The sequence below is a fragment of the Bactrocera neohumeralis genome, unplaced genomic scaffold, assembly GCF_024586455.1.
Source record: "Bactrocera neohumeralis isolate Rockhampton unplaced genomic scaffold, APGP_CSIRO_Bneo_wtdbg2-racon-allhic-juicebox.fasta_v2 cluster09, whole genome shotgun sequence".
NCBI lineage: Eukaryota > Metazoa > Arthropoda > Insecta > Diptera > Tephritidae > Bactrocera > Bactrocera neohumeralis.
This window is the reverse complement of record NW_026089622.1, coordinates 8,004,047-8,028,994: the sequence shown is the minus strand read 5'-3', so window position 1 is coordinate 8,028,994 and position 24,948 is coordinate 8,004,047.

Genomic DNA, 24,948 nt, shown 5'->3' with positions numbered 1-24,948 from the left:
GATGAGCTGTATGAGATATACGACGACATTGACATAGTTCAGCGAATTAAAAGACAGCGGCTACGCTGGCTAGGTCATGTTATCCGAATGGACGAAAACACTACATCTCTGAAATTATTCAACTCAGTATCCGCCGCGGGACCTTAGGTTGAAAGGATCAGGTGAAGTAGGACCTGGTTACGCTTGGAATATCTAATTGGCGCCACGTAGCGAAAAGAAGAAACGACTGGCGCGCTGTTGTTAACTCGGCTATAATGGCGTAAGCGGTGTCTACACCAATTAAGAAGATGAAGACGTTAGCTGTGTCACACTATTATAAATAGGCACAATAACCTTGACATAATATCTTCTGGTAAGCTAACGTATTGGCCTAGTTATCGTTACAAAAGACCAGATTTAATTGATTTTGCTGTTATCTAAAATATAGATAAGCCACATAACAAATGATACATGTACTGATTTATCTTCTGATCACTCTCCTGTACTAATTACGATATATGAGCAATCTTTATTCGTTAATCCAAAAGTGGGTCTGACATCTTATGAAAGGAATTGGCTAAAATATACAAAATACGTGAATTATAAATAACGTAGCTGTCTAAGCAACACCAAACAAAACCTGTAAGCCGCATAGTTTCAGAAAAAAAAGATAAATCGCTCCCCTTCCACTCAACTTCAGTTGAAATCAGCTGTGCGTAAATTAAAAAAAGCGCTTAAGCGTGAGGAAGAAGTGTCCAAATTCAAGCAACCAACTCCAACATGCCTATACGAGACATGGCTGGAAATTAGGCTCGAAGTGACGAGGAAATGGCTAATTGTTTTTCAAATCACCTAGAAAAAGTATTTCAACCTAATTGCCCAAAGAACAACTTTAAGCTGTCCAGCTTACCCAACACAGTTAACGAGTAACTCGAGTCTTTTAAGACTTCTTCTTCTTCTTCTTCTTAATTGGCGTAGACACCGCTTACGCGGTTATAGCCAAGTTGACAGTGCGCGAGTCGTTTCTTCTTTTCGCTACGTGGCGCAAATTGGATATTCCAAGCGAAGCCAGGTCCTTCTCCACTTGGTCATTCCAACGGAGTCTTCCTCTTCCTCTGCTTCCCCCGGCGGGTACAGCGTCGAATACTTTCAGAGCTGGAGTGTTTTCATCCATCCGGACAACATGACCTAGCCAGCGTAGCCGCTGTCTTTTAATTTGCTGGACTATGTCAATGTCGTCGTATATCTCGTACAGCTCATCGTTCCATCGAATGCCATATTCGCCGTGGCCAATGCGCAAAGGACCGTAAATCTTTCGCAGAATTTTTCTCTCGAAAACTCGTAACGTCGACTCATCGGTTGCTGTCATCGTCCAAGCCTCTGCACCATATAGCAGGACGGGAATTATGAGCGACTTATAGAGTTTAGCTTTTGTTCGTCGAGAGAGGACTTTACTTTTCAATTGCCTACTCAGTCCGAAGTAGCACCTGTTGGCAAGAGCAATCCTGCGTTGGATTTCCAGGCTGACATTGTTGGTGGTGTTAATACTGGTTCCTAAATAGACGAAATTATCTACAGCTTCAAATTTGTGACTGTCAACAACGACGTGAGAGCCAAGTCGGGAGTGCGACAACTGTTTGTTTGATGACAGGAGATATTTCGTTTTGCCCCCGTTCACTGCCAGACCCATGATATCAATATCATCGGCATACGCCAGCAGCTGTACACTCTTATAGAAGATGGTACCTTCTCTATTTAGTTCTGCAGATCGAACTATTTTCTTCAGAAGCAGGTTGAAGAAGTCGCACGATAAGGAGTCGCTCTGTCTGAAACCTCGTTTGGTATCCAACGGATCCTGACGGAGCTTTTGGTGTTACTCAACGTCAGTTTACACAGCCGTATTAGTTTTGAGGGGATGCCAAATTCAGACATCGCGACATAAAGGCAGCTCATTTTCGTTCTGTCGAAAGCAGCTTTGAAATCGACGAAGAGGTGGTGTGTGTCAATTCTTCTTTTACGGGTCTTTTCCAAAATTTTGCACATGGTGAATATCTGGTCGGTTGTCGATTTTCCAGGCCTAAAGCCACACCGATAAGGTCCAATCAGTTTGTTGACGGTGGGCTTTAATCTTTCACACAATACGCTCGATAGAACCTTATAAGCGATGTTAAGGAGGCTTATCCCACGGTAGTTAGCGCAGATTGTGGGGTCTCCCTTTTTGTGGATTGGGCATAGCACACTTTAATTCCAATCGTTGAGCATGCTTTTGTCCGACCATATTTTGCAAAGAAGCTTATGCATGCTCCTTATCAGTTCTTCGCCGCCGTGGTTGAATAGTCTGCCGGCAATCCATCGGCCCCCACCGCTTTGTTGTTCTTCAGGTGGTTAAATGTTATTCGAACTTTTTCATGGTCGGGCACTAGAACGTCTGCTCCATCGTCATCGATTGGGTAGTCGGGTTCGCCTTCTCCTGGCGTTGTGCGTTTACTGCCATTCAGCTGGAGAAGTGTTCCCTCCATAATTTAATTATGCTCTGGGCATCGGTCACTAGATCACCTTTGAGGGTTCTACAAGAGTATGCTCCGGTAACCTTCAGTTAGCCGCCGCATTTTTGGTAGAATTTTCGAGCATTACCCGTGTCGGCCAGCTTATCAAGCTCTTCGTACTCACGCATTTCAGCCTCTTTCTTTTTCTGTCTGCAAATGCGTCTCGCTTCCCTTTTCAACTCTTGGTATCTATCCCATCCCGCACGTGATGTGGTCGATCGTAACGTTGCGAGGTAGGCAGCCTGTTTTCACTTGTTCTTTTGCACTTTCCGAAAACATATGGCTTCGGTTGCAGCTGTACGTAAGGAATTTGAAATTCCGTCCCACAGTTCCCTTATACCGAGTTGTTGACGAGTGGTCTCAGAGAGCAGGAGTGCAATCCGAGTAGAAAATTGTTTGGCTGTCTGTTGTGATTGCAGCTTCTCGACGTCGAACCTTCCTTGGGTTGTTGTCGTGCGTTTTTTGCTGCACAGAGGCGAGTGCGGATCTTGGCTGCAACATGATAGTGGTGCGAGTCGATGTTAGGACCTCGGAGCGCACGCACATCTTAAACACTGGAGACGTGTCTTCCGTCTATTACAGCAAGATCGATCTGGTTGGTAGTTATTCGATCCGGAGACAGCCAGGTAGCTTGATGAATCTGCTTATGCTGGAATCTAGTACTACAGATAACCATATTTCGGGCCCCGGCGAAGTCAATCAGCCTAAACCCATTTGGGGATGTTTCGTCGTGGAGGCTGACCGTAGTGCCAAAGATACCTTCTTTGCCCACCTTAACGTTAAAGTCGCCAAGCACGATTTTGGCTCTCATAAGCGCGCTCCAAGCGCTCATAGAAGGCATCTTTGGTCACATCGTCCTTCTCTTCCGTCGGGGCGTGGGCGCAAATCAGCGATATGTTGAAGAACTTCGCTTTGATGCGGATTGTGGATAGACGTTCATTCACCGGATTGAATGATAGTACTCGGCGACGGAGTCTCTCTGCCACCACGAATCCAACACCAAACTTGCGCTCCTTTATATGGCCACTGCAGTAAATGTCACAAGGACCTACTCGTCTCTGTCCTTGTCCCGTCCATCGCATTTCTTGGACGGCGGTGATGTCAGCCTTTATTTTCGCGAGGACATCAACCAGCTGGGCAGCGGCGCCTTCCCAATTAAGGGTCCGGACATTCCAGGTGCATGCCCTTATATCGTAGTCCTTATTTCGTTTGCCAAGGTCGTCATCAAAAGGGGGGTCTCTTATCCGAGGCTGTTTTGTCTTTTCCATTGGTACTGATTTTTAGCACAACCCTATGTAGGGGATGTTTCGCCTTCTCACTTTAGCTCGCCTTCAAACGGATGTTCTTAGGCAACCCAGAGGATACTAGGTCAAAGACCGGAAGTAGTAAGCTGCTTGAGCCATGTGTAAAAGAATCGTTTCTGGCCACTCCCAAGTAAATGGCGATCAGAAACTTTCCTCACTTGCGTCAACTTCTGCACATGACTCCATCCTCCACTCTTTTAAGACTTCACCTTCTGAAATTATTAAAATAACAAAAGAACTTAACCCAAAAAATTCACCAGGACATGTAAATATTGTCCTAAAAATGCTAGTTGAGTTACCAAATATTGCTGTCGAATTTCTCACTTTGCATATTATCTTGACAGATAAACCTGGGAAAGACTTAACATAGCTGTCTTCATACAGACCAATCATTTTTCTACACTGTCTTTCTAAAATATTTGAAAACGTGTTACTATCAAAGATGACTCCTTTCCTCCACGAAAATAATATAATACCAACGCACCAATTCGGGTTGTGTGAAAAACATAGCACGAATGAGCAAGTAAATAGAATTACTAACGAAATAAGAAAAGCATTTGAGCACAGAGAGTACTGTTCAGCTTTATTTCTAGACGTGGCTCAGGCGTTTGATAAGGTGTGGCATGAAGCCCTTTTATATAAGATTAAAAACATTCTACCTTTAGAATTGTATAAAACATTGGGGTCTTATTTAAAAAATAGACAATTTATGGTAAAAGAGGGAGATTTCATTTCTGATGAACGACAGATAAGGGCTGGTGTACCACAGGGCAGTGTTTTAGCTCCAACTCTATAAATCGTATATACAGCAGCTCTGCCAGCAGGTAATAATTATTGACATCAACTTTTGCGGATGACACAGCTTTAATGAGCCGTAACAAATGCCACAGAATAGCTTAAAAAATATTATTAGGTCTACAGCTTTGCTTCCGCCGTTTTCCAATAGATGTCTCTAGGGTCACGTGTGTTTTTACGGCTATTTTCATTGTACCATGGTGAACATGGTTTCTATGGTAAAGAAAGAATTAAATATATATCTAAGCTCCGAGATAACCCGAACCCTTTGGCTAATGCTTTCGTAAATTCCTGCCATCAAACACGCCTTAAAAGAAGAGATATGCCTGCGAACTAAGGATCACTTGATTGAGCTTATCTAGTTATACTCTCGCAACAAAGTTGCTAAGGAGAGTATTATAGTTTTGTTCACATAACGGTGACGAGTAAAGTCGAAATCCGGATGTCTGTCTGTCCGTCCGTCTGTCCGTCCGTCCGTCCGTCCGTGCAAGCTGTAACTTGAGTAAAAAGGTTAAGTTGAAGATAGGCAAAATCGGCCTACTGCCACGCCCACAAAATGGCGGAAACCGCAAACCTATAAAGTGTCATAACTAAGCCACAAATAAAGATATTAAAGTGAAATTTGGCACGAAGGATCGCATTAGGGAGTGGCATATTTAGACGCAATTTTTTGAAAAAGTGGGCGTGGCCCCGTCCCCTACTAAGTTTTTTGTACATATCTCGAAAAATACTATAGCTATGTCAACCAAACTCTACAGAGTCGTTTTCTTCAGGCATTTCCATATACAGTTCAAAAATGGAAGAAATCGGATAATAACCACGCCCACCTCCCATACAAAGGTTATGTTGAAAATCACTAAAAGTGCGTTAACCTACTAACAAAAAACGTCAGAAACACTAAATTTTACGGAAGAAATGGCAGAAGGAAGCTGCACACAGGCTTTTTTTAAAAAATTAAAATGGGCGTGGCCTCGCCCACTTATGGACCAAAAACCATATCTCAGGAACTACTCTACCGATTTCAATGAAATTCGGTATATAATATTTTCTTAACACCCTGATGACATGTACGAAATATAGGTGAAATCGGTTCACAATCACGCCTTCTTCCAATATAACGCTATTTTGAATTCCATCTGATGCCTTCTCTGTATAATATATGCATTAGGAACCAATGATGATAGCGGAATAAAACTTTACACAAATACGGTATTTGAAAAATATGTGAATGACGTATAATGAAATCTCGATTATCACTTTATCATGCGAGAGTATAAAATGTTCGGTGACACCCGAACTTAGCCCTTCCTTACTTGTTTTTAAATAGATTTAATATTTTAAAACTTATTGTTAGGCTTTTAAAACAAAAAGCAGATTCAATAAATAAAAAGATACTGCAAACGTATGTACAAAGCACATCGATCTCTTCAACGAGCACTCAATTAGGGTGTAACATTATACCTACATAATTACATAAAACATATAATAAATTAAAAATGCGGTTTTAGGAAAAACATAATAAAATTAAATATATTTTAAAACTCAAAAATATAAAAATAATAATATTTAATATTTTATTAATAAAAACGGTATTAATTAACAAAAACGTATTTACTTAAAAGAGTATATAGTTTATTACAATTTATCGCTTCATATATGTTCTTGTAGATACATATTGTTTGAGCCGTTGCGCACTTCAGTTCACCTTTTTAACACTTCTGTCGCTTTTTTGAAATAAAAACGCCAGGTTTCGGTTTTTAACAACTCTATTTTAATTTAAAAAGTTAGTTTCCTATTTCTAAATGTTCAAATTCACGTATATATAGTAAATGTGTTTGATAATGATAATAACGAATGAAGCAAACTGTGAGTATAGCATCGTAACGACGACAGCGGGTGGCGATCGAGAAGGTGACGGTCGAAAGGAAGCGACGTGCATGTTTAAAATGCAGACGAAAAAGAACTGCTGTGTAGAGGTGATGACTCTTTTTGTTGGGTGGTACCCAGTTTGAATGTGGTGGCTTTTCGGGGAAGGCTTGTCTCATTTGACCAATTATAAATCAGTTTGCACTGAGAAAATTTGAATTCGTTTGGCAAATATTTTACTAAATAATATAACAAAAATGGTTAATAACGACGCTAATCTTAATACACCTGCAGGAACTACCCGCTCAAAACATGTTGTTAAATTTATTTAAAAAAGTGACAGTTTGTTAAGTTATTGCGCTAGATTTGCCTCCTCACCGATTTACGAAAACTCTGAATCGTTTTAATAAATAAAAAACAAAATCTTAAAATTTTTTGGACTCTTGGTGGCGAGCTCATTACGCCATAATATTATGTTGTCAAAAAAGTCTTGCGGTATTTTCGCTAGTTGGCGCTGAAAGCGCGTAGTTCTAGTTTTATTCGCCGCATCGGGTCATGCTATACCTTTTTGGAAAGCTCATTTCACGCGCACGTGTTCGATTGATTGTCGTTTCTTTTAAGTCGTTCGTGAGTTATAGCGTCGCAAACATGGAGCAAAATAAAGAGAAAATACGGCATATTTTACAGTACTACTACGATAAATGCCAAAATGCACCTCAAGCCGCCAATAAAATTTGTGCAGTTTATGGACCCGATACAGTTTCCATTTCCACCGCATAACGATGGTTTCAACGTTTTCGTTCTGGTGTAGATGTGGTTGAAGATGCGCCACGCTCCGGAAGGCCTGTCGTCAAAAATTGCGATAAAGTCGCTGAATTGGTCGAAAGAGACCGGCATAGTAGCATTGGTCAAGAACTGGGCATGAGTCATCAAAAATTCATTTCAATTTCAATAAAAAAAAAAATAAAATTCATTAAAAATACCGCAAGACTTTTTTGACAACCCATTAGATTCTGACAATTCAGACCTTCCAGGATTTTAAATCGTCGGCTTACGGAATATATGAAAGCTACTTCAACCAGTACGAAGAAACAAAAACTGTGATCTCCGATCAATTAAAGCTGACAAAAGCAATTGCACATGCTCCACGCCCAGCTGCCACAAATAGACAGTCAAAAGACAAGTTCAGGCATCCACCTCGAGGTGCCTGCATGTGGCACAGAAGCATCTTATGGAGGTTATAGTGAATGGCAGTACTTCCGATCCATATTCACAGCTGTCTACATCAACCAATCAAAATTACCAAAACACAAAAATTGTATCACTTCCGATATAAAACAAAAGGTCAAACGGGTCTAATAATAAAACAGTTCGCTCATCATGACGAAAATTTCTTGCAAAGCTCTAATAGCAAGAGTCGAAAATGAAAGAATTCTGACCGATAATTAATTAACGAATCTTATAATTTTGCCTAAAATTCAGAAAGAAACAAGTGAAGATATTCTACTACAATTCACAGCCATCTTGGACCTTATTCTGGTAGCATTACCAGAAGGCAGCAATCGCTCTCGAAAAAGTAGAGGAAAAAATAGTCAGAACTAAAAACATTAAAGGCGACCAAAATCGAAGCTTCATCAGACGCCAAACTGGAAATAAAAACAAAGCATGCTTTTGTCCGACCGATTTCTACAAAGAAGCTGTTGCATGCTCCTTATCAGTTTTTCGCCACCATATTTAAATAGCTTCGCCGGCAATCGATCGACACCCGCCGCTTTGTTGCTGTTCAGACTTCAGCTGTTCTTTTGCATTTTCCGAAAACAAACGTATGGTAAGGAGCTTGAAAGGCCGCCATTAGTTCCCTTATGGCGAAGTGCTGAAGAGTGGTCTCAGAAAGCAGGAGTGCAAGTCGAGTAGACTGTTGTGAGTGCAGCTTCTTGACGTCGAACCATAAATTTTTTATTTTTATTTTTAATCGAAGAAGGAATCTCCTAGAAAATGCTGCAGTTTGTGCACCTTTTTCGGGACAACGCACGATTCGTATTTCGCAATGTTTCGAAACCTTTAAACTCCGTAAGCTCGTATTTACATTATGCTAAGCCTGATCGCAAGAGCGATCAGCTGTCACCTTGACCTCCTACCATCTTTCTTCCATGGCGCAGCCCATGCGCAAGCCCATTACAAATGACGAAAAAGAAAAACTGCGAGTAAAGACCATGTAGGGATTTCAGGCGACTAAACGTTGTCATGTGAAGAAGTTCACGGAAGTGAGGAAAGTTTTCTAACTTCCATTCACTTGGGAGTGGAAAGAAACGATTCTTTCACGTATGACTTAAGCAGTTCACGACTTCCGGTCCTAGACCAGTCTTCTGGGTAGCCAAAGAACATCAATTTGAAGGAATTTAAGTGTGCTCTGCCCAATCCGCAAAAAGGAGACCCCACAATCTGCGCCAAATACCGTCGGATAAGCCTCCTCAACATCGCATATAAGGTTTTATCGATCGTATTGTGTGAAAGATTAAAGCCCACCGTCAACTGATTGGACCTTATCGGTGTGGCTTTAGACCTGGAAAATAAACAACCCATGCTTATCCCATGATGGTAGTGGCAACCACTGGGGTTTTATTCCGAACGCCTTACCAAAGTACAAACAAGATACTGCACTTACGATTTTGAACTATTAGCGGCATAGAACATATTTTGAACATATACTAGAAGAAAAAAAGTTTACATCCTCACTGACTACAAACCATTGCATTATATGTTCCAGCAAAAGCTTCATTCATTCAGCGTCATTCTGAGTTTATCGCACAATTTACACCAAACACTCGATACATCCCCGGATGTAGCAGATACAATGTCACGTATTGACGCCATACATACTAAAAGCACTATTGACTTCGCCAAACTTGTGGACCGGCAAAAGTCGGACTCAGAGCTTAAAGATTTACTTGATTCGAATTCCAGCCTATTAATTAAACCTTTCACGATTCCAGGCACCGATATAGACATCTTTTGTGATGTAAGCACCAGCCAAGTCCGACCATACTTACCTCCTTCATTTCGTAAAATAGCTTTCGACTCCATAAAGAACAGAGCACGGTTATCAACATTTCCGTAATCGGAGCAACGATTTGACCACATCAATAAGGATATCGTCAGACCATTGCCTTCTTGGAAATGTTATGGATACTGACATTATCGTTTTTCCCGATGGTTGGAGGCATTCTTGCTCAAAGACAGGATGAAAAAGACTATTGCATTCCATTTTTTCAAATGGGACTATCGAGTGGTGGCATATATCACTGAAAGCAGTCATAAATTGCTACATGACAAACAAACTTTTCCAAAGAAATATGCACAGTGCCAATGAATGTGATTTTCTCGAAAATTTACGGATACGCATGCAGTCACTAAGGCCTCACTAAAAGCAAATTACTCAGCACACGTAGCATTTCTGGAAAATAACTTGTACTCGACACTATCAGTTTTCGTGCGGAATGACAATATGCATCAACTGCTTCAACCACCATACGAGGGACCATATCCCGTAGTTAAACGCAGCGACAAATTACTCAAATTCAAAATCAGAGGAAAGGACGGAAACATTTCCATCGACGGGTTAAAATTAGCATTCGTCGCCGAGGATTACCAAATCCCGTCGAATCAAACAATTCAATATATAGAGTACCAAACAAAATCTGGACGTCGAGTACGTTTTCCCGCATAGGTGGGAGTGATGTGGCAACCACAAATGCAACTCTGCCAAAGCAAATCATGGTAGATATGACAACGCGCAAATCAACCAGCTGTCACTTTGATGTACTACCATACTTCTTCCTTCTGCGCGCATAATTACGATTGCAAGCACGTTCTACCATTTCTATAATAAATTATTTAAGCTTTCTGCGGAAACCATATTGGTTGTTTGATAATCCATTTTGAACTTCTTCTATATGTGCTTTAAGTCGTTCACAAATCAGTCGTTCCAGATTTTTTTCAATTGTGTCTAACATGAACAACGGTTGATACGCACTGGGATCTCCAACTGTTTTGTTTGGCTTCTGTAACAAGACCAAACGTTGCCGTTTCCATATTTGTGAGAAAATACCAACGGTTAACCACTTTGTATATAATTTTGTAAAGTATTTTGGTTTTTGTTTTGACGCAATCTTCATTTAGATCGGTGCTCCAGCATTTCCGAAGCTTACAGCATAAACTCTGTGTCGATTACTATCGGCACAGCCATATGCCTGATTCTTCGGGAAAAATCGATCTTTTTCCTGAACGTCCTTGGTTTGAAAAAGTGAGTTCATTATAAAGCAAGCACTTAGCTATAATATTTTTTTATAGCATTTTTCATTTCCCGATTGGTCTTGAAGATTGCTCGACCCTCATGTCCTACCGTAAATGATCTCTTTGTCGCTTTAGAAATTCATTATAAATCCAGCTTTCGTTTAAGTGGTCGAACGCAGGAAAAAAATTTTTTTTTTTTTTATGTAAAAGGACAATGTTTCATTATTTTATTCACAAATTGAAGTCTAATCTTCTTTTATTTTGGGCCATAACATTTAAAATCTCTTCCTCCGTCACGTCTATATCTCTATGGATATTCAAGAGAGCCATTCCGTTCAGGCGTGCTTCTCCAGTTTTATTTCTTACATGTGTTTTAAGCCTGCGAAGTGAGGAAAACGATCGTTCACTTGAAGCGACAGATATAGGGATTGTTGCTCCAATCTTTAAAAAACGATGCACTAAAAAAGTTTTGGATCTCTTTGTTTGATTTAACCAGTTCCTGAAAATATATTCAAAATTTTAGTTAGAAAATATAATCTGAAGAAAAGATTTTTAAGTGTATCTAATTCAGACCAGTTTTTTCTGGTTGTTTTTATTAAAAATATAGACATTTTAGTTAAGACACTCAAGTATTTTTTTGCAAATAGCATAATTTTTTTAAATTTAAATTTATTTCACAACAGTTTGCTCATGGAACGAAAACTGAAAGTCATAATAAATGAGTTTTTATTTTTCCTGTATTATGATTAACAATAAACTGTAAAAAAAAATAATAGAAACCTTATTGGTGACTTTTCAGTTCAGAACTAATTTTCAAAAGAAGTCCATTTTCGACTCACAATTCCCCTTAAATCTAAAAAAATCCAGTTCAGCAGCCACAGAGTTATAAGGCAAGCTCATTACTTTGAAGCAAATTAAAAAAAATGTCTCTGTCCAGTTTATATTTTTCTGGGTTTTTTAATTGGCCTACATTCCCACAACTTTTTAATACTATCCAGATACAATAGGTTTGTTTTTAGTTTAACATTTTCATAGTTTCAAAAAATTAAATTCTATCAGCAGAAAAGTATCAAAATAGGCCGTTTGTGAACAAAAAAGTATCAAATCACAAAATTTAGAAAAAAAAGTATCAAAAAAGATACAATTGTATCAAATCGGCAAAGCTGTTAGTGACTAATGTATTCATTTATTTTACATATTCATACATCGTCGGCAGAAAGATTGCTTTGAAACAACAAATTACAATTTTTCAAATGACTATGTAGAACTAAATTCTATTATTTAAAAATTCAATTACTTTGGGGGGGGGGTTTAACACCCCAAACCCCCCCCCCCCCTGCGTTCGCCCCTGGCAGCCCCGTGACAGGCCCTGCAGACAACTTCTGATTCGTGAATGTCTTCATTCAACACGAGTTTGAATTACGTCTCATCCATTGAGTCTTATTTTCACCCATTAGCTTGCATTTCTTTTTACACTCAGACATATCCTTTGCCTTACGAGTAGGATTATGTCTCTAATAATTTCGAAATGGACGCTGTGTTCAATATGTTCTTAAAACCTGTATTCAGCAACACTATAGTAGTCCAAAGGCTTTGAATAATGCTAAGGCCCATGCGTTGAAGACTTTTTGTTTGGTTTGGTTGCACAGGTATTCATAACCAAATCATCAAGAACTTTTTCGAAATCTGTTTCAGAAAGGCTCGATGGTAGGTAACAACTGTAGAAGAGTATTTCACAGATTTTTACTGCATAGTTTTATTACCCCAATATTATCACCACCACATTTTTGGTGTTATCATTTAATCCATGTATTTGAGTTAGGGTTTTTATATTAGCACGACATCTATTTTCTTTTCATACACTCTTTGATAGTTCTTGGGCGGCTTCGCAGTGGTTTAAATTGATTGTAATATTTTTATTACATTTCTTTTTAGAGGCTTCTATGAAAATTGCAGATCTCCGGCAGCTCATTTGATGATTCGTATTCGTTCCTTTTTTGCTTTTGCACAGGACGAAGACTGGTTCTTTACGACAGATATGCCAATATTAATTTTTTGAAACCTAAAAGTTGCCTTGCCTATTGTATTGGGAAACTTAGTTCCACCTTCTGTGTACCTGCATACGCTCTTAATTACCGCAGAAGAGGATTAGCTCTAAATATGACTTGCGCGCCGATGGCTTTGACTATATCTTCCTTAGCGTTTCCTTCCTCCTTATATTAACCGGACTTTCGCCAGGCCCCTATATTTTATTTGATTCTTTTTGCATTCCTTCTCCTTGCGATCTATTGATCTTTTTTTTGTGGAGTTTTCCGACTCGCTTGCCTGTCAGCACGTAACCCTTTCTGTGTCGCTTCTACGGCACTCAGTAAGACCTTATTTTGTGAACAGGAATTTTTGAGCTGAGTGCAGTCCTTCTGTGCTCTCGCATGCAACTTCACGATACTGCTAAAGAGTTTCCCTCATGGGGTTATTTACGTTTTCTCCCAGTGCAAGCATATGATTTTGCACACTTTCATTTTTTCCCTGTGGTGTCCGGATTCCTTTTTGTAGCGTGGGTGGAGATGAGCTAACTTTGGTGCTCGCCCAAATAGATAAATTTCACATTTTTACTTGTAATTTTATCTAATGCAATGGCCAAGTGATCCACCATCATATCATTGCAGTCGCTGGATTTCGACGGCCGAGAGCCTGCTTGCCCACTCCACAAAACGGCCGGTACTGGACTTTTAACACCGTAACTTAGAACTTGTCAAGCATATTCGCCTTGATTTATTTTTCCGGAATCCTGCCGGTACCATTTATACCTACTGGAAGGTGTTTAGTTCAGGCGCTTCTAACCTGGAGACGGATTCGATTTACCCCATCACAGAAACTTCATTGAGCAAATATAGCTTTTTAGGCTCCACCCTCTATTTCTGCTGCTTTCGTCGGGGACTGCTTATTGCATATTCCCAGTTACCTGTATATCTGGAGGCCGTTCAGTTATCCGCCATCTGCTGATCCCCATAGTAGTGCTGGGTCGAACCTGACTTGTGTTTGTTGATGTGCGTTTTTTGCTGCACAGAGGCGGTTGTATATCTTCGTTGAAACAGATAGCGTTCCGTCTAAACACTGGAGACGTGCCTACCGCCTATCACGGCATGATCGATCTAGTTGACTTTTCGATGCGAAGCCAGGTAGCTTATTGAGTTTTCGTATGCTTGAATCTAGTACTACAGATTACCATACTTCGGGCCCTGGCGAAGTCGACCAGCCTCAACCCATTTGCGGATACTCATCATAATGGCTGAATTTACCGACTGTTGTGCCTAAGTTACCTTCTTTGCCCACCCTGGCGTTAAAGTCGCCAAGCTCGATTTTAGCATCGTGATGGGGCCAGCTCTTATATTTGAGCTCAAAGCGCTCATAAGTAGAACACATCTTTGGTCATATCGTCCTTCTTTTCCGTCGATGCGTGGCCCAAATCAGCGATATTTAGAAGAACTTTTCTTTGATGCGGATTGTGGCCAGACGTTCATCCATCGGGGTTAATGCCAGAACTCGGCGATGGAGTCTCTCTTCCACTATGAACCTATCACAAATTCCACACCGAGCTTGCGCTCCTTTATATGGCCACTATAGTAAATACTCCAAGCTCCTACTCGTCCTAGTACTTCTTCCGTCCATCGTACTTCTTGGACAACAGTGATGTCAGCCTTTACTCTTACGAAGACATCAACTAGCTGGGTAGCGGCACCTTCCCGGGCATTTTAGGTGCGTACTCTGGAACCGTTGGCATGAATACATTTGTAGTGGTTGTCATCAAAATAGGGGTCTGTCATTTTAGGCTGTTTTGATCTTTTAATTGGGGGTGTTTTCCTAGCGTGGATGATACTTGTTCTAAGACCGGAAGTCATATGCTGCGGAAGCTATTTGTAGAAAACCGTTTGTGGCCACTCTCAAGTGAACGGCGCTCAGAGGACTTTCAACACTTGAGAGAACTTTTACATACAGCTTTGTCTTCCTACCACGAACTGATCGCTGCCATAATATCCACCAGTATTTTGCGTATTGTTCTTAAAAAGCTTGGTGATGTTGCTCGGATGCAAGGTGAGGCAACGTGATACGTCGAGAGCCTCGCTGTCTTAAATTACATTGCATAATTTACAGCTTGACAGTGGAAAAGTATCAGATGCCGTATGCATTTACAAATTAGATCTCTTATTAATCTAACAAAGTGATTAGAACAAAAAAGAAAAAGCTTTAACTTCAAATCATCAAATTCGGTATCGTAATAACTTATTTCGAAGGTCATAGACTCACTTAGTGTTCTTACTATATTTTACATTCCGGCAACGAAAATTATATTAATTAAAGGATCGGTATTTAAGGCATTAAGCTATGGATATGCGGCTTAGATCAATTTCATTTATATTGAGCGCCAAACCATTAATATAAATTTATATTTTTAAAATAATGTTTCCACTAAATGTCTTTAAAATTTCACACATTTTAACCAAAATAAACAATTTAAAGTAGGTAGAATGTAGTAAAACTTTATATATAACAAATTGGAGGCAGAGAAATGGATAGGCTGATTGTCAAAGCCATAGTTTTATTCGAATATGTTCTTTGGAAGAATCATGTGGAATTTAAAATATTGTTATGTGGGAAGTAGTCGTGGTTATAGCTCGATTGGTTACACTTTCACAACGTAACATAGGACCATCACGGTAATGTCTTGCATTTAGTATTTGTTTGAAATTGGCACATAGATATGTGATTTCACCTAAATGTAGGCGGTGCCAAGTTCATCGTCAAACTAAAACCTTGGTTGGTTTTTTTGTATACTCCTGGGAGTAAAATTTAAAGTCCCTGGCGCATTAATTATACATTTCTCCCTCTTTTAAGGGGGAAGATAGGAATTCGAAATATTTTCAAAACTAGAAGGGAAATAGTGACCGAGCGTCTAGCAGATATATGAGCGCTTGGGCGGGAAGCGAAAACTTTGACTCGCGATTTCTCGGCTTTCCATTTTTACGATTTTTCTTAATTTGCGGGCAGGATAGAAAAATAGTAAACGTCGTATGGAATTGGGGCAAAGTTTATTATCTTTGGCATTAAATTATCTTCTAATTAAACTAAAAAAAAACCAAGAAAAGTCAAGTTTGAACATTTTTAAACAACATAAAGTAAAATGCACATGCGTGATGCATGGGGCAATTGCTTCCCAAAGCAGAATATCAAAGATTTCGCTACGCTGGCTAGGTCTTGTTGTCTGAATGGACGAAAACACTCCAGCTCTGAAATTATTCGACGCAGTATCCGCCGGAGGAAGCAGAGGAAGACCTCCACTCGTTGCAAGGACCAGGTGGAGAAGGAGCTGGCTTCGCTTGAAATATCCAATTGGCGCCACGCAGCGAAAAGAAGAAACGACTGGCGTGCTGTTGTTAACTCGGATATAATCGCGTAAGTGGCGTCTACGCCAGTACAGAAGAAGAAGAAGAGAAATAGTGACCGAGCGTGTAGCAGATATATTAGTGCTTGGGCAGAAAGCGAAAACATTCGCGTGCGATTTCTCGGTTTCACATTTTTACGATTTTTCTTGATTGGCTGATAGAAAAAAAAAACTAAACATCCTATGGAATTGGGGCAAAGTTTATTATCTTTGACAATAAATTATCTAAAAAGTTAAAATAAGAAAAGTCAAGTGAAAACATACTTTTAAACAACATAAAGTAAAATTTTTTTGATCAAAAACCACTTTTTTAAATTTTTGAGAAATTTTTAAAATTTTACACTTTTTTTTGGAATTTTTTTAGTTTAACTAGAAAATAAATTATTAAAAAATTTTAATCTATTTGAGTTTTTTGTTGCCGATAGAAATTGCGGCCTGTATCCTGCCGGTAATAGTTTCTAATAAAACAGTATATGAGGAGAGGACGAAATTATGATTCCATTTCGTCCATTTTCACACTGTCCGTTTTGTCCTGAGCGATTTTGGCTATTCTAAAATTAGTGGTGTATTAAATTACACACACTTATTTAAATGAATAAAAAAATGAGAACTTTATTCTAGGATTTTATTTAAAAAAGTTTAAGTTTACACTTTGGTAAACTGAGGCAGATGTGTAAATGCTCCAGACACTCTGAACGTGATATGAGCGCGAAAACTTTTTACCGATCGCTGTTGTCGAAACAGAAGTGTGCGCGATCCCCGCGTGGGTCCTTTTATTCCCTTTTGTGTGAGGAATCAGATGGTGTGATGTGGGGTAGGTAGATAGGTAGTTGTGGAGCCCGGTTATATTTTTCATGCATTTAGCACTAGCTGTGCCATTTTGAAGCACTAGTCGTAGACCTTTTTATTAATGATATCTCGTTTCATCCTCTCGTTCAAACCATTTTGTGGTTTCCATGAAGCTACTAATATCCGATATGATTTTTATAGACATCCATTCAAGAATGCTTTGATAGGTTAAAAGTATTCTGTAGGACTGGGCATTACAGTAGGGGCATACACATTTTGAGCGCATGTTCTCCAATTGGCCGATGCCCTGTTATGGTACCATTTACTGTAAAACTACTTTTTCTGGTCCTATTTAATAAGCCATTGTACCTTTTCTTGTCATATATTGGCCATATCTGTTTAGTTATATTGATTTTTGTTGTACTTTTCCATCTGTTATTTGCTAATTGTTGAAATTGTATATTGAGCTCTCTTCTGATTGACTGTGTAAACACAATGGCTACGACAGACTGCAGCGGCACGACAGTGAACTGAAAACGTCGTTGTTCATCTTACTACATGTTCATTTTGAGAAGCAACAACAACACAATGGCCGGCATGTACACAAAACAACGCAGTTGTCCATTTTGTATGTACACAATTTCGTTGTGGCCATACTAATACCTTTCACTTCAATGAAATTTTAATATTTTGTTCAAAGTGAAATTTTCTATGCAAAAAATAAGTAAATGGTAAATATTTTTGCTTTAAATTATCACTTGTTATTACAAATGATATAATAGAGCTATAATATAGCTATTTTATGCTTTTATTTGTAAAATAACATCAAGTTTGTTAGAGCTGTGAATAATTTTACATTTTACATATTAGTGGCATCACCTCTCTACCTCCTCTTTCTATCTTCCATTCTACTGTCAACTCTACTGTCGTCGTACTGTCGTTGGCAAAAATAGGAGGATATTGAAGTTAGCGAGAACGACAACTGTCGGCCTGCAGTCGTGTAGTCGTGCAGCTGTCAAAATAACACTGCCCATAAAAACGTGTGTATTTTAATATTTGACAGATGTAGTTTGCAGTGTGTCGTAGCCATTGTGTTTACACTTTGATCCTACCGGTATTAACTCTGCATCGGATTCGTTTAGAAAAGCTTCAGCCTTTGCCAAATCGTCTGCGTTTTCGTTGCCGAAAATGTTCCTATGGCGGGAGACCAATAGAAAATCTAGATGTAGCTTGTTTTCTAGTAAGCTCAGTGCATTCTTACAATTAAGGACTATTAGTAATGGGCGACAGCAAAGCAAGGAGAGCCGATAGATGGATATAGTAGTTAGTTGATGCAGGATAGTAGATAGTTGATCCAGGATCACATTAAGCCCATCAGTCGGACATGACTTCATTGCACCAGTAACACCTGCACATGCTGCTCTTTGCATTCCATTTAATTTTCAGATGTTGTATTGTTTCTTGAGCGCTGGCCTCCATACCAGTGCTCCATATGTAAGTATTGCTCCAATGACATGCCCCAATTCCTGCTGACGATTCTCTTTCAAGGCCATAAAGGTTTTTTTTTCAGTATTCATTTTGCTGTTCAGTTTTGTGTCAACATCCAACCCAAGTATTTAGCTGTGGTGGACATAGAGAGTGTTGTACCATTTAGTATGGGAAGATGAAACTGGGAAATTTTAGTTGTGCATCTAAAAAGCATCAGTTCTGTTTTATTAGGGTTAACACCAAGTCCATTGTTCGCAGGTTTTACTTGCGTACTGCTCTTTCCTTAATCTCACTGACTGTTGGAGGAAACATGCCTGCTACAACAACACTATATCGTCCGCATATGCTACTGCTTTCACCTCTACCTATTTTTCAATTACACTTATCACATCGTGAAGGACAGTTTCTGTTGATCGGTCCTTTATGTATGCATGTTGGGATTTCGATAACCTATCCGCCAAGGTTATTCTTATATGTAAGTCCATTAGCCTTTCTAGTACCTGCAGCATGAAGGATGTCAGGCTTACAGATATATGAAATCCTTGGCTTTATTGTGTGTTTTTCTGCCCGGTTTTGGTAGGAACACAGACAGTTGAATGTTTGTTTTGGAAATATTTTCAAGCCTTCAAACCATTGGTTCTTCCAGCTTTTGCAGCATTATGGACATAGCCATGTCTGGATCTGCCGCTTTAAATGGTGAGAAACTATTTATAGCGAATTTAGTTTTACTTTTGTCTACTATCAGGCTTGGGTAGACAGCTGAGTTTGCCAGGAGTTGTGGTTGAACCGCCGTTGTCGTCTTTTGCTGACTCCAAGAGATATGCGTTTTAATGAGTACCTCCAAAGATTATTCTGCAGAGGAGGTCCAAGCATTTTCTTTGCCTTTATGTAGGCAATATTTGTGTGCTTTTTAGCATTTTACTCAGCCTGGTGGATTCTCTGCAACTTTCTATCGATGTGCAGAAAGATTGCCATGAGTCAATTTTGGCTTTCCTGACTCCTTTTTTGTATTTTTTCTGATATCTTTGTCGGGTTACCAGATTTTGGTTCTGAAACTCTCATTGAAAGCTTTCCTTAGTTGTGTTCTCAGGTTCTTAAGATCACTATTCCACCAAAGAGGAGACTTTCTCTTTTTCAGGATTGTTAGGGCAATGGATTTAATAAATGTTGTTGTTAAGATATTTTCTATCTTCTCTACCTCTGTGACAAGTTCACGATGATTGCTGAAACTATTTTTGACTCCTTTTATAAGGCTTATTGCTATTCTTGTAAATTTTCAACATTTTCTAGAGTTTCGATATTTGAGAAGAGTACTGAATTTCTCACGAATGCTGAAGAGAACGAGACTTTCTGTCTCTGTTGAGATCGTGAGGTTCAGTACTTCCTCTTAACCCGGAAACCTTTCAGAGCTGGGGAAAATAAAAGTCGGTCTATCGCCCTTGTTGAATATACTTAAATTGCTATTTAAAATATATTGTAAGAGCGACTCACCTCAGATGTTTATACTGAACCTTCCCCATAAGGTGTGCTTGCGCTGGCATCACAAGTTATTAGCGCATCTTCCTTTTTGTAGTCCTCGATTAGTCTTTTGAGTGGTGCCGATGGTACGTCCACCTCAGGAGCCATGTAGGCTGAGACCAAAAAGAAATTGTTTTTCTTTTGCTCCACCTTTACCACCGTGATATCTGCTGTGCTGTAATTTGGACAAAGGAATACATTTATACTTTAATTGATAAGAATGCGTACCCTTGGTTTACCATCGTTACGTGTGTAAAAGATATTGTAATTGCTTATGTTTAGCCTAATGGAGTCTTAGTTAACCCAGGGCTTCTGTATAAGGCTGATGTCGATGCCCCTCTCGTTTATAAGATTTGTCTCTTCGAGTGCTGTAGGTTTATCTACACACATATAAGAAAATTGTTCATTTGGTTTCTCTTTGATGTCCACGTTCCTTGGCAATTGGCTGGTGTCGTCCACCTAATCCGAGTCGTCTTCATCAGCAGCTTTGTCGCTTTGGAAGATTTTCATCCTTTCCTTGCGAATACTGAAGCTGATTTTGTTGTCAGTCTTCGTGAGAGCCTCTATCGGCTGATCGCATTAGGCCACTAGTATTGCTCTGCTGGGTTTGTTCGGCTGTTGTATGGCTCCTTTAGAGGGGGCAACCAAATGCGAGCTCGAGATCTCCTCAGGATGTCCTTGGCATTAGCAAGCATACAAAGTTGTCGCTGATCTATGCACCTAATGACTCTGTAACCCCTAAGGGTTTCAGAGGAGTCAAACTCCGGGAGGGGCGAGCAGGACTGTCGAGTGCTTAGCTTAGCACCAAACTCGACAATCTGATCTCCACCCACCTTTCCTGCATTGTGCTTGGTGATTAGGAACCGTCAATAATGGCTACTTGTGGGCTGTCTCTGACTACTTCGCAGAAATTTCTTGCTGTTGTTGAGTTGTTTTGTTCACCTTCACTCTGCCTTTTTTTGGACAGAGTGCCTTGCGGTTCGATGAGTGAGCGATTCCTTTTTTGAGAACTGCTCGGTTTTGTACACTCGACTTGAGGTTCGGATTGCTTCCTTTTCAGGAAACTTTCGTAATCTTCCATTGTTTGTTTGAGGGGCTTGAGTTCTTTCTCATCAACTGCCGACTGCCTGATCTTTAGCAATCTTTACTTGTACAAAGACTGCCCTCTGGTACCGGTTTTTCCTCAATTGCTTTTGGAGTTTTTTGCATTTCTTGCGCTGGTTGTCTCTTTCAGCTATCAGTACACTTTGTTTGGTGCTAGTGGCAGCTTTGGAGGTGGAGGCTTCAACGTTTGATTTGGTAGTTTCTGCTGTTGTCACAACCGACGTACTGCAACTGGTACGTCCGGTAGTACTCTTAATCGTCTACTGGCTGGAGGCGAGTATATATATTTCGATATGTCATAGCTGTTCCAGTAATGGTAGCTTTTGTAGTCAAGTTTTTTGTTGTTGTTGTAGTTATTGTTTTTGTTGTTTTTTATTGATGTTCTGGTCCTACGAGTAGGCCGGAAAGGGTTGGTCACTCGTACGCAGAGACGGTAAGCATAGAAAAGGTATTTTAATACCTCCGAACTTTCCGGAGCATCGGATGGGATCGCTGGCAATCAGTTATTTGTTACCCCCGCTGACCATTCGGCCATCGGCACGGGTACCTCAACACCTTGGCTTAAGGTGGTGTTGGTGGAGGTGTCCTCAAACTTCCACAATAAGAGATGGGCGTAAAATCGAGGGTTTATTCATCCATTTCATCATTGTGGAAATTATGAGTTGTCCCTCTTAGTTCGTAAGAGTAAGAAATTATATTTATTTGGGCAGTACACTTATTTTCGTGTTGCCTTTTTTATTCATAATTTCTTACTGACTACATTTTATAATCTTAGTGCTATTTATACTTGTGGAATGCGGCTGCTGTTATCTGCATGCAACTTCTTTGTTGTAATTCGATATCTGTTATCTTGCTAGAACAAAGAGAGTTTTGTTATGCTTATCAGTTTTTCTTTATGGAATTCTGTCTGTTGTGTTTATAATGCAGGAATTTTATTGATTGTTTAGGTTAAGTGAAATTTACTTAGGCTATCTTCAGCGTCGCTAACTCTCCTCTTTCTTAAAAACGGAGCGTCCTCGCTATGCTGCTACAAATTGTTGCTGTTGATGATTGTAATTTGTATGTCATGTTATCGATATTCGTGGATTCATTGAAGTGTATCAATTTAGGGCCTGATTTATGAATGTTGTTCCAAGTATGCTGGTAATCTGTCAAAATGTATCCATTCTCTAGGATTTGGAGTAGACCGTTAATTTCGTGAATTGTTTCACATTGTGCTGGATTATCATTTAGTATTTTGATAGTGCAATTATCAGAGGATTCTGATTTACAAATAAAATTGCTGAAAAAGTTCTTGCATTTTGAAAGCCTTTGATAATTATTATATTTTGCTATCTTAGGATCTAGAATAATTTTACCATGCTTATGAGCTAAAGGGGATACACTAAATAATCTACATTTAGTTTCGAGTACTGGGTATTTGTAAATTGTAATTATAGCCTGTTCGAAATAACAAATACGGGTGTCAGAATATTCCAATATATTGATTAGTGAAGATCCAACTCCTCATGGTTTATTAATTCATGCACATCATTCAAATTAAGTGTGCCAGAGTAAACATTTTTATTTTTCGCGAAATTAATAGTATAAGTTTTTGTTTGTAATTCGTTATAAATTTCTCCTATTATTAAATTCTCGTTTATTGCTTTAGGATCGAGTGTTTCATGAATTCTTTCAAACTGTGAATTAATGCTCTTTCGTTTATTATTTCTTATTAGCATACTATTTGAAGTTTTTATTTCGATAAGGTCGACATGATCTGGTGTACTAGTTATAAATTTAAGTACAGAACCAAGAAAGTTAAGAGATCTTGTGGGCCTATAGAAATTTAGCATAAGTTGATTTTTTAATGTTTCTATTTTATTAATTAAATAATAAAATATTATATTGTGTTGATCAGTCGCGCTACTCGCTTTTTTCAAGTGTATTATCCCGCGTAATATATGTTAGTGAGAGTGATTATAATTATCTGAATCTACCTGAATAGCATTATAAAATGAATGCATCAGGAGAAGATGAAGACAACGAATATGCAAAACATAAATGGCAAAGCTTTTCATTCAAAAATGGAAAACGTTCAAACAATAAGTCTCCTAAATTCCATCAAAAGAAGAAAGAAATTCTCATACATCCAAATAGATTTGACCTCCTAAGTGATGATGAAGACACTTTTCCGATCGCTGAAGAGGATGTGACAGTGAATGAAACAGAAGTGCTGAATGCTCCAAAACCACCGCCGTTGATTATACCAGGTGTTTTTAAAATGAGTGAAATGATAAACTAAAAATAAAAGAAGGATGGGGTCATGTGTAAAAGTTCACGCAAGTGAGGAAAGTTCTCTGATCGCCATTCACTTGGGAGTGGCCAAAAACGATTCTTTTACATGTGACTCAAGCAGCTCACGACTTCCCGTCTTTGACCAAGTATCCTCTGGGTAGCCTAAGAACATCCGTTCGAAGGTGAGCTAAAGTGAGAAGGCGAAACATCCCCTGCATAGGGTTGTGCGCTGGGTTTGGGACCCGCCACGTAAAAAGCCTACCCCAATTAAAAACGACAAACAGCCTCGGATGAGAATCCCCTCTTTTGATGACGACCATGGCAAACGAAATAAGGACAACGATATCAGGGCATGCACCTGGAATGTCCTGTCCCTTAATTGGGAAGGTGCCGCTGCCCAGCTGGTTGATGTCCTCGTGAAAATAAAGGCTGAAATCACCGCCGTCCAAGAAATGCGATGGACGGGACAAGGACAGAGACGAGTAGGTCCTTGTAACATTTACTACAGTGGCCATATAAAGGAGCGCAAGTTTGGTGTGGGATTCGTGGTGGGAGAGAGACTCCGTCGCCGAGTACTGTCATTCACTCCGGTGAATGGACGTCTAGCCACAATCCGCATCAAAGCGAGGTTCTTCAACATATCGCTGATCTGCGCCCACGCTCCGACGGATGAGAAGGACGATGTGACCAAAGATGCCTTTTATGAGTGCTTGGAACGCACTTATTAGAGATGCCCCCGCCACGATGTCAAAATCGTGCTTGGCGACTTTAACGCCAGGGTGGGCAAAGAAGGTATCTTTGGCACTACGGTCGGTAAATTCAGCCTCCACGAGGAAACATCCCCAAATGGGTTGAGGCTGATCGACTTCGCCGGGGCCCGAAATATGGTTATCTGTAGTACTAGATTCCAGCATACAAAAATTCATCAAGCTACCTGGCTGTCTCCGGATCGAAAAACTACCAACCAGATCGATCATGTTGTGATAGACGGAAGACACGTCTCCAGTGTTTTAGATGTGCGTGCGCTCCGAGGTCCTAACATCAACTCGGACCACTATCTTGTTGCAGCCAAGATTCGCACCCGCCTCTGTGCAGCAAAAAACGCACGCCAACAAACACAAGGAAGGTTCGACGTCGAAAGGCTGCAATCACAACAGACTGCCGAACGATTTTCTACTCGGCTTGCACTCCTGCTCTCTGAGAGCACTCATCAACAACTCGGTATAAGGGAACTGTGGGACGGCATTTCAAACTCCTTACGTACAGCTGCATCCGAAACCCTTGGTTTTCGGAAAGTGCAAAAGAACAACTGGTACGACGAGGAGTGCCGCGCCGCAGCGGAGAGAAAACAGGCTGCCTACCTCGCAACGTTACGATCGACCACAACACGTGCGGGATGGGATAGATACCGAGAATTGAAGAGGGAAGCGAGACGCATCTGCAGACAGAAAAAGAAAGAGGCCGAAATGCGGGAGTATAATGAGCTTGATAAGCTGGCCGACAGGGGTAATGCTCGAAAATTCTACGAAAAAATGCGGCGGCTTACAGA